The sequence below is a fragment of the Chaetodon trifascialis genome, chromosome 6 (genome assembly GCF_039877785.1).
Source record: "Chaetodon trifascialis isolate fChaTrf1 chromosome 6, fChaTrf1.hap1, whole genome shotgun sequence".
Lineage (NCBI taxonomy): Eukaryota > Metazoa > Chordata > Actinopteri > Chaetodontiformes > Chaetodontidae > Chaetodon > Chaetodon trifascialis.
The window spans coordinates 20,748,692-20,762,433 of NC_092061.1; the positions used below are offsets into that span (position 1 = coordinate 20,748,692).

The following is a 13,742-nucleotide window of genomic DNA, read 5'->3' on the forward strand; positions in this document are numbered from 1 at the left end:
ATGTTTTTCATATCACATCACAAAGACATTGAGGAGCAATTTCAGGTGATTTTTTTTTTTAGATTTGAGTCAGAAATAAATGAGGCTTGGTCGAGTGTGCTGAGCTGGCTTTCAGTGATAATGGGGTCCAGTGCCACAGAGCTCACAGCTCACACCTGTGGAACTTAAGAGATGGCTGTACTGCAGTGACCACCGCACTGTGACACAAAACAGAGCCCCTCCCTTCCGTGCAATTTGAAAGTTATTTTACAAACCATTATCGTAAATTTCTCTTTGCGAGCTCTTTCTTTAGTATCATTTTATGATCCGTCAGTTGGCCCTGAGGGGTAGGAAAAGGCGGTGGGCTGAACTTGCCCTGTGTGGGCTAAGTGGCAGCTCAATGTGTCATGGGAAAGAAAACATGCCCCCTGCGGCTGGCCTGTTTAAGGTATCCTTTCAAAAGGTTATCGTCTCACTTTAATGCCAACATCACAGGCTGGTCTGGCCCCGAGCTACTCACAAACAGGAAGTCTCTGCTAATCCTGGTCTTCCCTAATGACGCAGAGGAATTCTCAATATTCCCATTGTCTTCCTGGCTGCATTTCCTTGAAGTGTTCAACTGCATTGTTTGGCTCTGATTCTTAGAACTATGAATTTGGACAATTGGGATTTCTGAAATCCATATTGATAGTGAAGGCTGATGACTCTGATGCTGTGGCAGCGTTGTGTTGGATTTGGATTAATAAAGTTTAATTTTCTGTGTACATAGGGCTCTTGTTTCAGCTGTTCAGTCATTGTGGCTTTAGTTGCTCCTGCTAAGTCGTCAGTTCTTCTGTTTATTCCAAACAAACCGCTTCTGCTGTCACTAAAACATCATTTCCAGTACAGGAGAGGTTTTTACCAGATACTGAATGTTCAGAGCAGCAACTGTAAGCTTTCAGCAGCTTAGTGTAGTTTGGATTGCATTGTTTCACATCAATCAGTCTAATTATTGATGGAAATTTAACTGTATGATAACTTTAGTCCATGCAGAAGAGGTACTGTGCCATTGCCTGGTGTGCTCTGAATGCTGATGCACAGATTAAAGCCCAGTCTGTCATGGGTATAGTCCAGTCCAGCTCAGCTCCTATCAGCATTATTCCAAAGCACTCAGGCATGACATCTGCCAAGAGGCCTGCTGCAGGGATTGGCCTCATCACCAGGAACATGTCCAAGTCAAATATTGTTGCCCTCGCACATTGTGGGGCAGCACGCTGTCACAGCTTCCCTTTAAGCAGGAGATGATGTTTATGACAGCGCTCGGAAAATTAATGGCACTGTTTCCATACAGGAGGAAAAAAAAAAAACATGGGAGGTACAACATACCACACACATACCCACACTCATGCATTTGGATGTGGTGGTAAGGGGAAGGTGGGGTCAGGGCTCTTGTTTTTTTTTTGTTTGTTTTTTCATACACCACATCTTGACCAGTGTGTCATTGGCAGCAGAGATACGTCCGACACCATGCTTCAAAAAAGTAGGATCAAAGTGGATGACATAAGCCAGCAGAGCCTTCAGAGGAATAAGATAAATGTACAGAGTGGAGTCTTTATCAAAGGCCTGCCTGTTTTAAGATCCTGATTAAAGCTTGCAGAGCTCCCCTTCCCCCCTTCCCAGTGGAAATAGGTGTTCAAACATGATTCTGTTTTAGTTGGCCTGCAGCTCTGCTGAGAAGCTCCCCCTTTGGGCTTGCCATGAGACTCCTGCAATCGCCGGCTGTCACACTGCAGCACAAGGAATTCACAGTGTTTTTACTGTGTTTTTCAAACCATGAAATTCACTTCAGTTCAGCACTGCAAGAGGAAAAGAATAATAGAGACTGTGATTTCGTTTGATCTCTGCTTTCTGTGGCTCTGAAATAACTAAAAAGGGGGCTTGAGGTTTAAGACAACTCTAACATTGTCCAAAGCAATAAGAGGCATGCTACATGTCTGGTAGTGCAAGCATGTTTATCTAATTCACCCTTTTCCTGGTCTGTGTTGGCTGTTATCATACGGTTCTCTGCTAAGACAAGATGAGTAGATTTTGTTTTGTTTTTTTGTCATACAGGATAAGATAAATGAGAGGGGTGTCCATATTACAACCAGGCCACCGCTGTGATATCAGCTGAGCCAGATGGTGGCTGGAAATACGTAGCTGATAAATAAAGTGGAGCTGGAAGTGCCAAGAGGGAAGGATGGAAGGTAAATATCAGCCTTCAGCTAAATACTGGGCAATTCTAGCTGCGGTTTAGAGGTTTATCTACTGTACCAGCCACTTTGGTAGGTAACTAAAGAAAATAGTTAAAGCAGCTGGTGAGTTCTGGCCAGGCACTGTGGTAACTGTGAGTAAATGTTAGCTTGGATATGTGTGTGTGTGATCTGGAGTGCAGACAAAAATGTGCTGTAGTAAGCTCCTGGAGTAAACAGTATTATTTAGTAATTTGTGAGACCAGCGGCTTCTGTGCTGGACTTAAAAGAGATTTCAATATCAAAGGCGAGCGATGGTTTGATATATTCCTCCTCGGGTTTTCTGATGATGAGTGTGGATTTCTTGAGGCAGATGTTTTTTTCTCATTTGTTCAGTCTAGGTACAGCTGCTAATGTCCAAGTTCTTCCCTTATTTATTCCAACCAAACCAGTTACTGCAGCCAGAAAATGGAGCACTTCCTGTTTGAGGATTTTTCCCAGGAAGGATCTTTGGCATATTTAGAACAACATGTAAACAAAATGTAAAAGCATCTGGCCATGTGTTATTGACACAGCTAACCAAAATAATGGGAGAGCAAAGTGGAGAGAAATTAGACATCAGTTTTGGAATTAAGCTGCTTTTCCTGAGTGAGTTACCATAGAGTTCTCTACCTGACGGTGTGTCCAAATATGAGACCTAAACCCCAGCCAGGACCCGAGGCTTTTTTGTTTTTGAATCCATCCAATGCATTGCCAACACCTTGTCTCACTCCCTGTTCTCCTTTGACACTGCATATCTGCTTTCAACACATGACACACAAGAAAGCAAACAACTAGCAAGGTCAGAGACAAATTTCTTAATAAACTACATTTAAAAATAACCAACCAGGCCATTCTGCTAGCCTACTGCTTTAAACAAAGGCCGAAATGGAAAAATATAACCATTGAAAAACAAGAAAACAACTAAACCAGGACTGAAAAGCAACAGAATGGCCTAAGTAACAGAACTCTATGCCAATGTGAGATGTTTTGCTCAGAAAATGTTCCACAAATCACTGGGCAAAGAGGAAAATTCCTAAAATGAAACAAGGGAGTGCGAGACTATCCAACTATTAAGTCATACACAGCTCTGTTGAAGCATTCAAAATACATAACAAACAAGTCTTCAGCGCTCGCTATCTGACACAAGATAAATAGGTTACATATCGCTTTTCTGACAAATATGGGCGAGCACATTTTCACTCTTGTTTGCCTTCCAATAAAGCTCATAAAAGCAAAATCAATTTCAATTCAATTCCAACACCTGTGTGTAATATATAGGAGTGTCAGGTCAATTCTCAAGAGGATACAAAGGTTTTGATAATAACTGTTGACCAGTCCCACACATCAGTTTGGAGGAATTTCGGCTCATACTTTTTTTACAAAATTGCTTCAACTCAGCGATGTTGGTGGGCTTCCTTGCATGAACTGCTCTCTTCAGGTCCTTCCACAACATTTCTATTGGATTAAGGTCTGGGCTTTGGCTCAGCCATTCCAAAATGGCACCTTTTTTCTGCTTTATCCATCTATGGTAGACTGACTTTTGTGTTTAGGGTCATGCTGCATGACCTACCTTTTGTTGAGCTTCAGTTTATGAACGGATACCCTGACATTGTCCTGTAGAAATTGCTGGTACAATCCAAAATTTGTAGGTCTGTCCATGATTGCAAGCCACCCAGTTCCCACGGAAGCAAAGCAGCCCCAAACCATGACACTGCCACCACAGTACTTCACAGATGGGATTAGGTTCGTATGATGGAATGCAGTCTTTGGTTTTTGCCAAACACAATGCTTCTAATTTAAACCAAAATGTTGTATTTTGGACTCATCTGTCAACAGATCAGTTTCCAATAGCCCTCTGGTTCAGCCACGTGGTCGTTAACAAATTTTAGATGGGCAGCAGTGTTCTTCTTAGAGAGCAGTGGCGTTCTCTTTGCCATCCTGCCATACACACCATTCTACCTCAGTGTTTGTCTGATGGTGGACTCATGAACATTGTCATTGCCCAATGCAAGTGAAGCCTGTAGACCCTCACATGGTAGCCTGGGGTTCTGGAGTATTACATGCTTTTCTCTTGGAGTGATTTTTGTTGGACGATCACTTAAGAGTGGTGTTCATCCATTTGTACACTATCTGCCTGACAGTCTTACTTAGGATTTGTAACCTCCCTCCATCCTGGTGACCATCAAAAACCTTTTGTCTGTGTGTCATAAATCTCCTTCATTGAAGTATGGAACACTACCACACACCTGACTTTGATTGCAAAAACCCAGGTTTATATTGTTCTGACTACAACTACCCCTTTAAATGAACTGATAATGCTAGAGGTCCACATACCTTTCACAAAAGAGATTTTGATGTTGGATAATTTTATTAAATTAATAAGTGAATAAGTATACATTTTTTGTATTATTTGTTGGGTCCTCTTTAAGATTGAAGGTTTTAGAACTTGAATGACGATTTGATCACATTTTAGTTGGCATTCATGCAGAAATAGAGAAACATCTAAAGGGTTAACAAACTTTCTAGTGCTATACTGTACTGTACTGTACTGTACTGTACTGTACCTGAATAAGTTAATTTAATGAAAACAGGCCCCAAAATTGAATATATTTTATTTAATAGCAGGTAACTCCAAATCCAAATCCAAATCCAAATCCATTGTATTTGTTAATAGACTCAAACCATCTGCATTTCTATCTGGCAAGAACCTCATGCATGTGTTAATATGCATTACAATGACGTGAAAATATGCTGAGAATTTGGCCTGTTTAAATTTCTGAAGCTTGAAAGTTAAACCATGAGCTCAAATCTTAGGCATTTCAGTGGGACTGCGTCTAGGAAACAAAGAGACACGCTGACATTGACCTGATGAGAAACTGTCCATCAATAGCAGCTGGTCTCTCAGGATACAAATCAAAAACACAAACTCCTGGACTTGCTCGCAGACGGCAGGGAGGGATGAGACTGTTATTGGGCTGATGACAAGGTGAGAAGGTACAGGGCCTGAAGCCTGGACGCCTCTGGAAGACATGTGCACTGCTGAAAGTAGGAGAGATGCTGTCCAGTATTTACTCAGGTGGAATAATACACAGCCAAAGCAGTCCAGTGTGTAGTGATAAAACAAAGAAGATTCTGAAGAATGTGCTCCATATGTTGCTAAGAGCGGATAAGTACTCGCTGAATTCCCAGATTGGATATCAATGTTTTGACCATAAATGGATTCCATCATTGCTCATGGGGCTGCCTTGTTAGCCAAAATGATTACCTAGTGAACCTTAGTAGCGCTTAAAGAATATCCACATAGCTAAGTGTGAAGGAGCTTGCATACCAAGGCTGAATTTGTCACCTTTGAGGAGAGAGGAAACGACATGGAGCATTTCCCAGGCTGAGAAATGGAACTGCAGAATGGCTTCAAGATCTACTTTCAGAGCGTGGATGGCCAGTTTGACACATTCCTATTGGCTGGAAGTTCGGAGTATTTTGATCGAGTTGATCCTGAACAGCAGCCAGCAGACACTGCACGTCACCTCGTGGAATCATCATGTTTAAAATTTGGTGGTAAAACAGACCTTTCCTGCATTGTTTGAGTAATTTAGATTTAAATTTACCCCAAAGAGGACTCAGTTGATGATTTGTGCTCTCTTGTCCTTCAGATCAGTTATATTTTATATATCCTTGTCTTTGAAATGAATACAGTAGTTACAAATTGCTTCAAAGATAAATCTCACACACACTGCACCTGCAGCCTCAGAGGAGTCTCACAAGTTGAGTTCAGAATGTGAGCAACCATTGGCTTCCCTCCCCAACAGGAGGCCAGGAGGAAGATAGGTCCAGCCACAAACTGGAACAGTCTAATCACTGTCTTGGAGGAAAAAAGGATGAAGTAAGAAAAACCGGACACAGAAGAAATGTAAACAACGGCAGCAATGTGTGACTGCACTGGCTGCATGGATGAAACCATATCTTTTGTTATTTTAGAATGTGGGGCTGGAAATGACTTGAAGAATAAGCTAATAGACGGAGGGCATTCATTTTGATGTAAGATGTTTTTTTAAATGATTTCATCCTTTACTGTTGATTTGAAAGGTATTTTAGTGAGTCCATTTGCTGGTGCAGCAGGTTTATTATAGGACCTGCTAAACAAAGTGTTGGTTTTGAGCCTAAGGAGTCACCGCAACACTGCCTTCTCATGGCAGGTGCACATTCCTCTAGGGACAAGCCAGAAACCTTTACGGTTGTATTTTACACAGATGTTCAATACTCCCCAACATACAACTTAGCACAAGCACTCTGTGTCTTCCTAATACATGGATGGGAGTGGAGTAAAAACATGGTAAGGTTCATGAAACCGTGAAAAGTGCAAATGAAAGGAATGCAAAAGATAATATGGCTGTAAATAATGATTACTTACAGGAAGAAGTACCTCAGAGTATTAGTATCTCAGACAGGGAGACGCCTGTGACCTTGACATGTCAAAGGAAAACATTCAGGCTAAACTGAACTCTGCAAAGTAGTTTTGACAAGAGACTGAATATTATAGGCCTGCTGCCATCTACAAGTTTTAAAATGACTAAACCTGTATTATCAGTCATACTTAGAGATAAGCCCTGTCTGCTCTGACTGAAATGGTTTAAAGTCAAACTTTCCTTATCTATCTTTCCAAGTCTAAAATCAAGAGCAAAATACAAACTCTCTCCTGAACACATTAAGTAAGTGATTAGTGGGTAAAATGACGAAGTGTCTCGGAGGATTTATGAATCAGCAAACCCACGTGCCTTCTCCCTGCTACTATCGACGAGCAATGATTTCATGTTGTTATGATGCACCTTCTACAAAGCTGCTGCAGCTTTGGCAGCTCTCCTGTATCAAGGTTGCCTCTTTGGTAGTAGATTTGTGAACTTGTGTTAAAATGGATGCAATGTTAAAATAACTTCCTTACATGACGGTCTGAAGAGACAATACCATACGGGCTACCTGTGCAAAAAAAAAAAAAGAAAAATGAAAAAAAAATGAATCATAATTCATTTTGTCACGTCCTTCTTTTGTTTCCATTGTTCTCTGTCTGGTTTGGGGCACCTACTTCGCAGGTGACAGTACTGATGTAAGCTGCTTACATCAACCACCTACCAAACACCACGTAAAAATGAGTCAAAGGTTTGTCTTTATGAGATGCATATCCAAAAATTCACAGTTTGTAAAATAAACAAGAAAATCTGTACTTTAAGCTATGTTTCTTCAAAACATAGGTTATGGGAAGCCCAAGGTTACAGGAAGTTAAATTGTTGCAGTGGAAAAGGACTATAAGGATGCTGAATTCCTGTGTGTCTACAGTCTTTGTTGCCTATGATTTAAGAGATATTAATCGCAAGAGACTGCCTTCATGCCAAAAGAAAAGAAAGTAATCCCCTCAATAATCTGTTACGCAATAAATTTTCAACTATGTCCAAAATGAGAGCCCGTACAGACTGGGGACAAAGACCAGTCGCAGTCTATCCAGACTCCCAGATGGCCTAAACTTAATGCAAGACTTCCTTTGATACCAAGTAGACGGCTTTAAACACTTCCCCATCTTCTCAGTGGCAAATCAAGCTGATGGATGTTTTGATGGTTTGGCAGTCCACAGCTCAAATGCGTTCCCAATGTATTTGAAAAATCCACTAAATGCACTGAGTTAAAAAAAAAAATCCTGAGAGATTAGATTAAGTGTATCCATTTTCATTTGCTCTGAAAACGGTCCAGGGGCCACATTTTTGGGGCAATGTCTCAGGACAATAGCAGCTGTTCACAGGAGGGAGGGGCCCAGAAAAAATCATTACAGTGGGGCTCATCCAGGCTTTCAGTGGAAAAACAGCGAGGTGAGTAGTCACTTGCATTCTGGGATCCGTCTGGTATATTATTTGACGTTTGATTTCATGGGTAAACAAACCTTTCATCTGCCCTGAAACGCTTTCAAATGGCCCACGGCATGTTCTTGCTGCATTGGGCTATTGTAACTTTAACTCCAACTACTTATGCTTTTATTAGAGAAAATACTGCATGTCAAAGCTCTGTTAGTCATATGAACAGCATCTCAGAGAGGAAACCTTGTCTCAATAACTCAAATATATAAGATAACTAATTCAGATTAATAGCATTCTATTATTATCTTTCGGTTGCCATGTATTAAGGGCTCTAAAAGATAATTGTATATAACATGAGGGCGGTTTAATCTTTCCTTTCCTCATTCCGTTCCAAATCCCTCAGTGGCAGATATGGTGCATTGAGAGACGGGGCACAGCTGCCATGTTGGCTGTGTGGACTAACATAACACATAATGCTTTGGCTATCCATTTTCTTTTTATAGACTGAGACACTAGCCATGAAATCCACATCTTGTAATCAGCCAAAAGTAATATTTCACAAATAAAGGTTATGGTTTTCCTCAAGCTCTGCAACTGTGAGAAAGTGCAGCCCAAGTATTACATGTAAAAGCTCAGAGAAAAGTGGCTCACATGACTCACATGAATCAAGAGCCAAAATAACAGAAACACAGAGTTGGTTTTATGTCAGTCAAGGTATAATCATGTAGTTTTTTTCTGTGTCTGTATTATTTGAAGTCAACTCTTAGGACTAAAGAAGTAAATAGATACTGACTGGGTGATTCTCAAATATCACAATGCTTGCTTCTTCAGACAAAAAGTCCTTTTTGTCCACTTGATAGATAGTTGCAAACTGTTGGGGCCTTATCCCCACCTCTCCACAACTCTGTGACACCATTCAAGTCAAGGTCATACGATAGCCCTGCAGGACTCATTCCTTTCTAAAGGCTGTCCACCTTGGTCCTGCTGCTTTGAAATCAAACTTGCCATTGTTATTTTTACTGCCCATGACAAGGACAAAGGGACTGGGCAGCGGGGACACACACACGGCTTGTAATGCAATAGCGCTGGGAATTCCTCTTTAATTTCAATGCTATACTTGATCTCTGGGCTGCATGACTGACCACCTTATTATCTATAGCGACAGGAGCTTATCAATACAGAACTCACTGGGTCCACAGACCAAAGACAAACACTTCCTTTATGCAGGATGTCCCCTCTGGGCATGGGACACGCAGCGTAGGCCAACCAGCTAAATTCCACAACTGAAAGGGTGGGAGACTGAAAATCATTTCTGAACAGTCAAATTAGTCTAACAAAATAGTAAGATCAAGGATTCACTGTCTTGAAAAAAATAAAAAGTACTCGTATTGAACTAAGTGACAGTAAGTTGAGTATTTTTAACAGTTCAAGAATAAGTTAAGTTTAAATCAGGTGTCATGTGGAAATAAACCTCCCACATACATCAGAGACCAAAGCAAAATTCACTAAGATGATTTGAATCATTTAAAACCAATTATTTTTTATTATTTTCTTCTTGCTCACAAAGTTCGACAGATGGAATTTCAGCGCCCTCGGTTTGCTCTTGGTTACTGACACAATAAACTGACTTCTGTGACAGCTTTGCTGCTGCTTGGGAATGAGCTGAGAGCAAACACACTCATTCACTCACTATGGCAAGGCACTTAGCAAGGGACGCTGTGTTAATGAAGTTCCCCCTTGTTACTGAGTGAGTGATGGCTTTAATGATAACATAAGAAACATATTTATTAGCCTCTTGAGAGCGCTGAATGTTTACTTTCAGGGTTCATTGTGTTCTTTAGTCATTTGAAAAGTCATTTGTAACTAAATAAAAGTGATTAAACAATGTTTGATAAGTACATTATCATCATCAATCATCATGTGTGCCAAGTCACTTCTTTGTAGTGCTCCTTGAACATCAAGTGTTAGTCACTGTTGATGAAATTATACCATCTCATACTCTAAGTTTAATGTAATTCATTACATTGGTTAAAGGAATGTCATTTGGTTGACAGGACACATTTTTAAATGATCCTGTTCAATGTGATATTTTCTTCACCTTCTGCACTTTAGAGATTTGGAGCACTGAACACTGAATCCGTGAAGCAAATTTTAATCCAATTCACTGAGGGTGAAAGCTAAATGTTATCACCCCAAATGTCCTGTATAGTGGTACATTGCACAATGCAGTGCTACATGTAATGCCTACCGATGTCCAAGTGTCCAAAAGTTTTTCTGCATGGCATGACAACAAAGCCACGCCAGAATATGATGTCATAGTCACAGCACTTAAAAACACAGAGTCCAGTTGTGATGCATTAACTGGGCATATTCATTTATATACAAAAAAAAAAACTAATCAAACTAAATTAAATTGTGGGGTTCATCAGTAATGTTCATTTAAATGTCAGGCTCACACATTCAAGTGAAACTTGGTGGAGGTTTAGAAGGGTTACAAGTGAGGATGCAGTAATTCTAAAACTATATCTCTATTACAAGACGGCATTCATGGACATGTCTGCTATTTTCTCATCAACTACTGCACTCACTTGAAGAAAAATAAAATCTGGCACCCATATATGCGATGATAATCAGACACTGCATTCATTGTAATCTGAATGCAGATACCTTTTTCATTTCATTTTATTTATTTAATCCATGCCATAGGCATGATCTTTGTGTGTATATCACTTTTGGCTGAAGAACCCAACAAGTGCCAGTAAATTGCACTCACTGCGTCATGAATAACTGCTTTTGTCTGTGCCCATTCATTATTTCAACATTACTTTGATATGTTGCAATTTCACAATGACACCATCAGAGCCTCTCAACAAACAACTGAAAACAAACAGGGAGCCGGGTGGGTGGTGGCAACACACCTTCAGTTTCAGATGTGAGCCTCTCAACAATGGACACCCTCAGGCATCCTGTGCAGGTGTGACCTGGTTTTGATAAAAAACTTAACTTCTTACCCAGTGCAAATAAAGCCAAAGCTGCCCAGGTGCAGCTTTTGTTTGTGTGTGACTTTTGGCAGTGGAGCAGCTTTCGCAACAGGGCTGGGGAAGTAAAAGCACAATGAAGGCAGGGCACTGAAAGCTTTACAAGTTCAGCTGATCTGATAGATAGTGGAGGGCTCCTTCTACAGACCAAAACTGAGTGCTTGTGAGAAAACTAGAAGTAGAGAAATGTATCAAAGTCACTATTTTGAATGCAAAATAGGCTTCCCTTTTCCAAGAATTCCTTTGCCTCTGTCCTAAAGAGGGGGGATACAGGAGGGGGGCAGGGAGCACTCACAAAAGGAAGATGAGCTCTGTTCATCAAGAGTCATGTCTGCTATCAATCTTTTGTAATGCTGTGTGGGCCAGGACGGAAAAGACAGAATAACCTGACAAGTGTATTAACTGACAGGTGTAATTTCAACCTGACTTGAAAGGCTGAGCATGACATGAAAGGAGGACAAAAGAGTGACCCCTCTGATGAATGAGACAGAGGATGACAATGAAAATGTCATCCATTTCAAGGAGAGCCAATAACTCAGCTTTAAGCATTTTCTTTTCCTCGTCCATTGTGCGCCTGAAATGGATGATTTTCTGTGTCCCAACGGTCCTTCACAACAATGATGAAAGCCTTTATGATAAATTAAGCAGGAGATACTTGAGACACTGTCTGCAAACAATACAATGAAGACAGTAAAAAAAGAAAGTCTGATCAAGCAAATTAGGCAATTTGTGTTTGATTTAGATTCTAAATGAGTTTAAAACCTAATTATCATGTACATCTGACATCTCTACATCTGGGTCTGTTCAGGTATCCACGACAGAATGACTTAAATGTCTAAATAACAATAATGTGCAAATGAAAAAGAGTGAAAAACACGTGTGGCCTGCTTTGCATTAGAGTGCAGGAAGAACATGCAGATATGAAATCCTGGAATGTGTTAGTGGGACTGACCCTCAGGTTTGAGAAGCGTGGCAGAGAGGAGCTTGAGTCATGTGTTTCAAAAGGCCCTTAGAAAGCCCAGAGTGAACAGTATGAAAGATAACTTACAACGCTGGGTGGTCCTATTATTGAACCTTATCAAAGATTAACTTGGGTAATTTGACACTTCGATGAAGAGGATTTAAGGTGCAACAGAAAGCAAAGAGAGGAAATCCAAACCTAATGCAACTTCTTCATACCGCAGAATTGTTAGCAATTTTTAGCAGATGTCAGTATGAAAATAAAGCAGGTCTAACATATGTATTAATAGCACATGGATCCATCAGAAAACTACAATTAAAATAGTAAAAAACATACATACGGTAAAATATGAATTAAAAGTATGTATGAAAGAAGGTACAATGTGTTTTATTATATGCCCACATGTGTGCAAATGATGTCTGGAATACATCTGTATAATGTAAATATACCAATGAGGTCAAGCCTTGTCAAACTGTGATTACCTGTTTCTTAAACAGTTTCAAAGACCAGAGGTATTAGGCGCACAAATGTGGGTTCAATTTTAAACAGAGCAGGGCTTAAAGGAAAATAAACACCTTCCTGATCTGATTTTTCAGCAAAGGAAGCTCTTAAGAGATGAAAAATAAGAAGAGGTGGGAAAATATAATGTCAGCAAAACAATGTTGGGAATACACAACATGATATTTAGCTTGTTTTTGTTCTGGCTCTCCTTTCTGTATACAGGAAGAGACGTTTTAAATCACTTAATTTTTCACTGGAGGTTTCTCTTAAAGGAAAAAGCCGCAGTTTTATCTCTCAAATGGCTGAAGCTATGAAGGGCTGAAAGAAAGATGGAGGGGGGGCTTTGCATTTTACTGTTTACACAGTGAACATCCAGTGGGAAAACTTCTGGTGTTACTACCTCCACTCCACTCCATGCACTTCATGTGATCTCATAATCACAAAGCCCACAGGGGCAGGTACATGGAGGTCAAACAAAGCTCCTTTTTTGCATGCCAGCATGTCATAAGTGAATCATTTGAAGTCTATCAACTCTTACACTCCCTGAGGAACAATGCTACATGTGCTAGGTAGAATCCCTCAAATGGTACATGTTCCATCCATCAAAGACTCCAGTAGTGCCAGAGAAAGGTGTTAAAAGTTATGTTTGTAGGGAAAAATAGCCAGCTTCATGTTCAGAGATAAAATCTGTCCCTGGTGCATCTCAGTTTAATTAAGCATGCAGGCTTTGCCCAGGAACTGAGAACACCTCACTGTAGGGCTCACTTAACAGCTAAGCTTGACTTTGATAATAGATAGATATAGATAATTGAACTCCTTCACTTCGGGCAGCAACTCTCTCCCAAACCAAAAGAGCCATTTTCTGACCACTTTCTGGCAGAGTACCTCAGACTTAGGGAAGTGTGGACTTTCATTCCAACTGCTTCACACTCTGTTGCAAGCTGCCCCAGTGTGTGCTGGAGGTCACGGTCTGATGAAGCCAACCAGACTATCTCTACTCATCGGCTGCACCTGGACATTGTGTCCATGAAAATCAGAAACAGAATCTGTGATGGCATCCACATGCAACTGTCCATTTGCGGGGAATATGGACACAGCTCTCATTGCAGATAAACAAGGACTGGACAGCAAGTGGTAACTGTTCTGGCGCTCCAGTGTTCCCACTGTACCT

At 40.6% G+C, this 13,742-nt stretch overlaps 1 protein-coding gene across 1 annotated transcript in view; it reads right to left on the bottom strand.

The window, feature by feature from the left end:
* cfap299 (cilia and flagella associated protein 299) overlaps positions 1 to 13,742 on the bottom strand; it is a 67,770-nt gene that overhangs the window by 36,485 nt on the left and 17,543 nt on the right. The window lies entirely within an intron of this gene.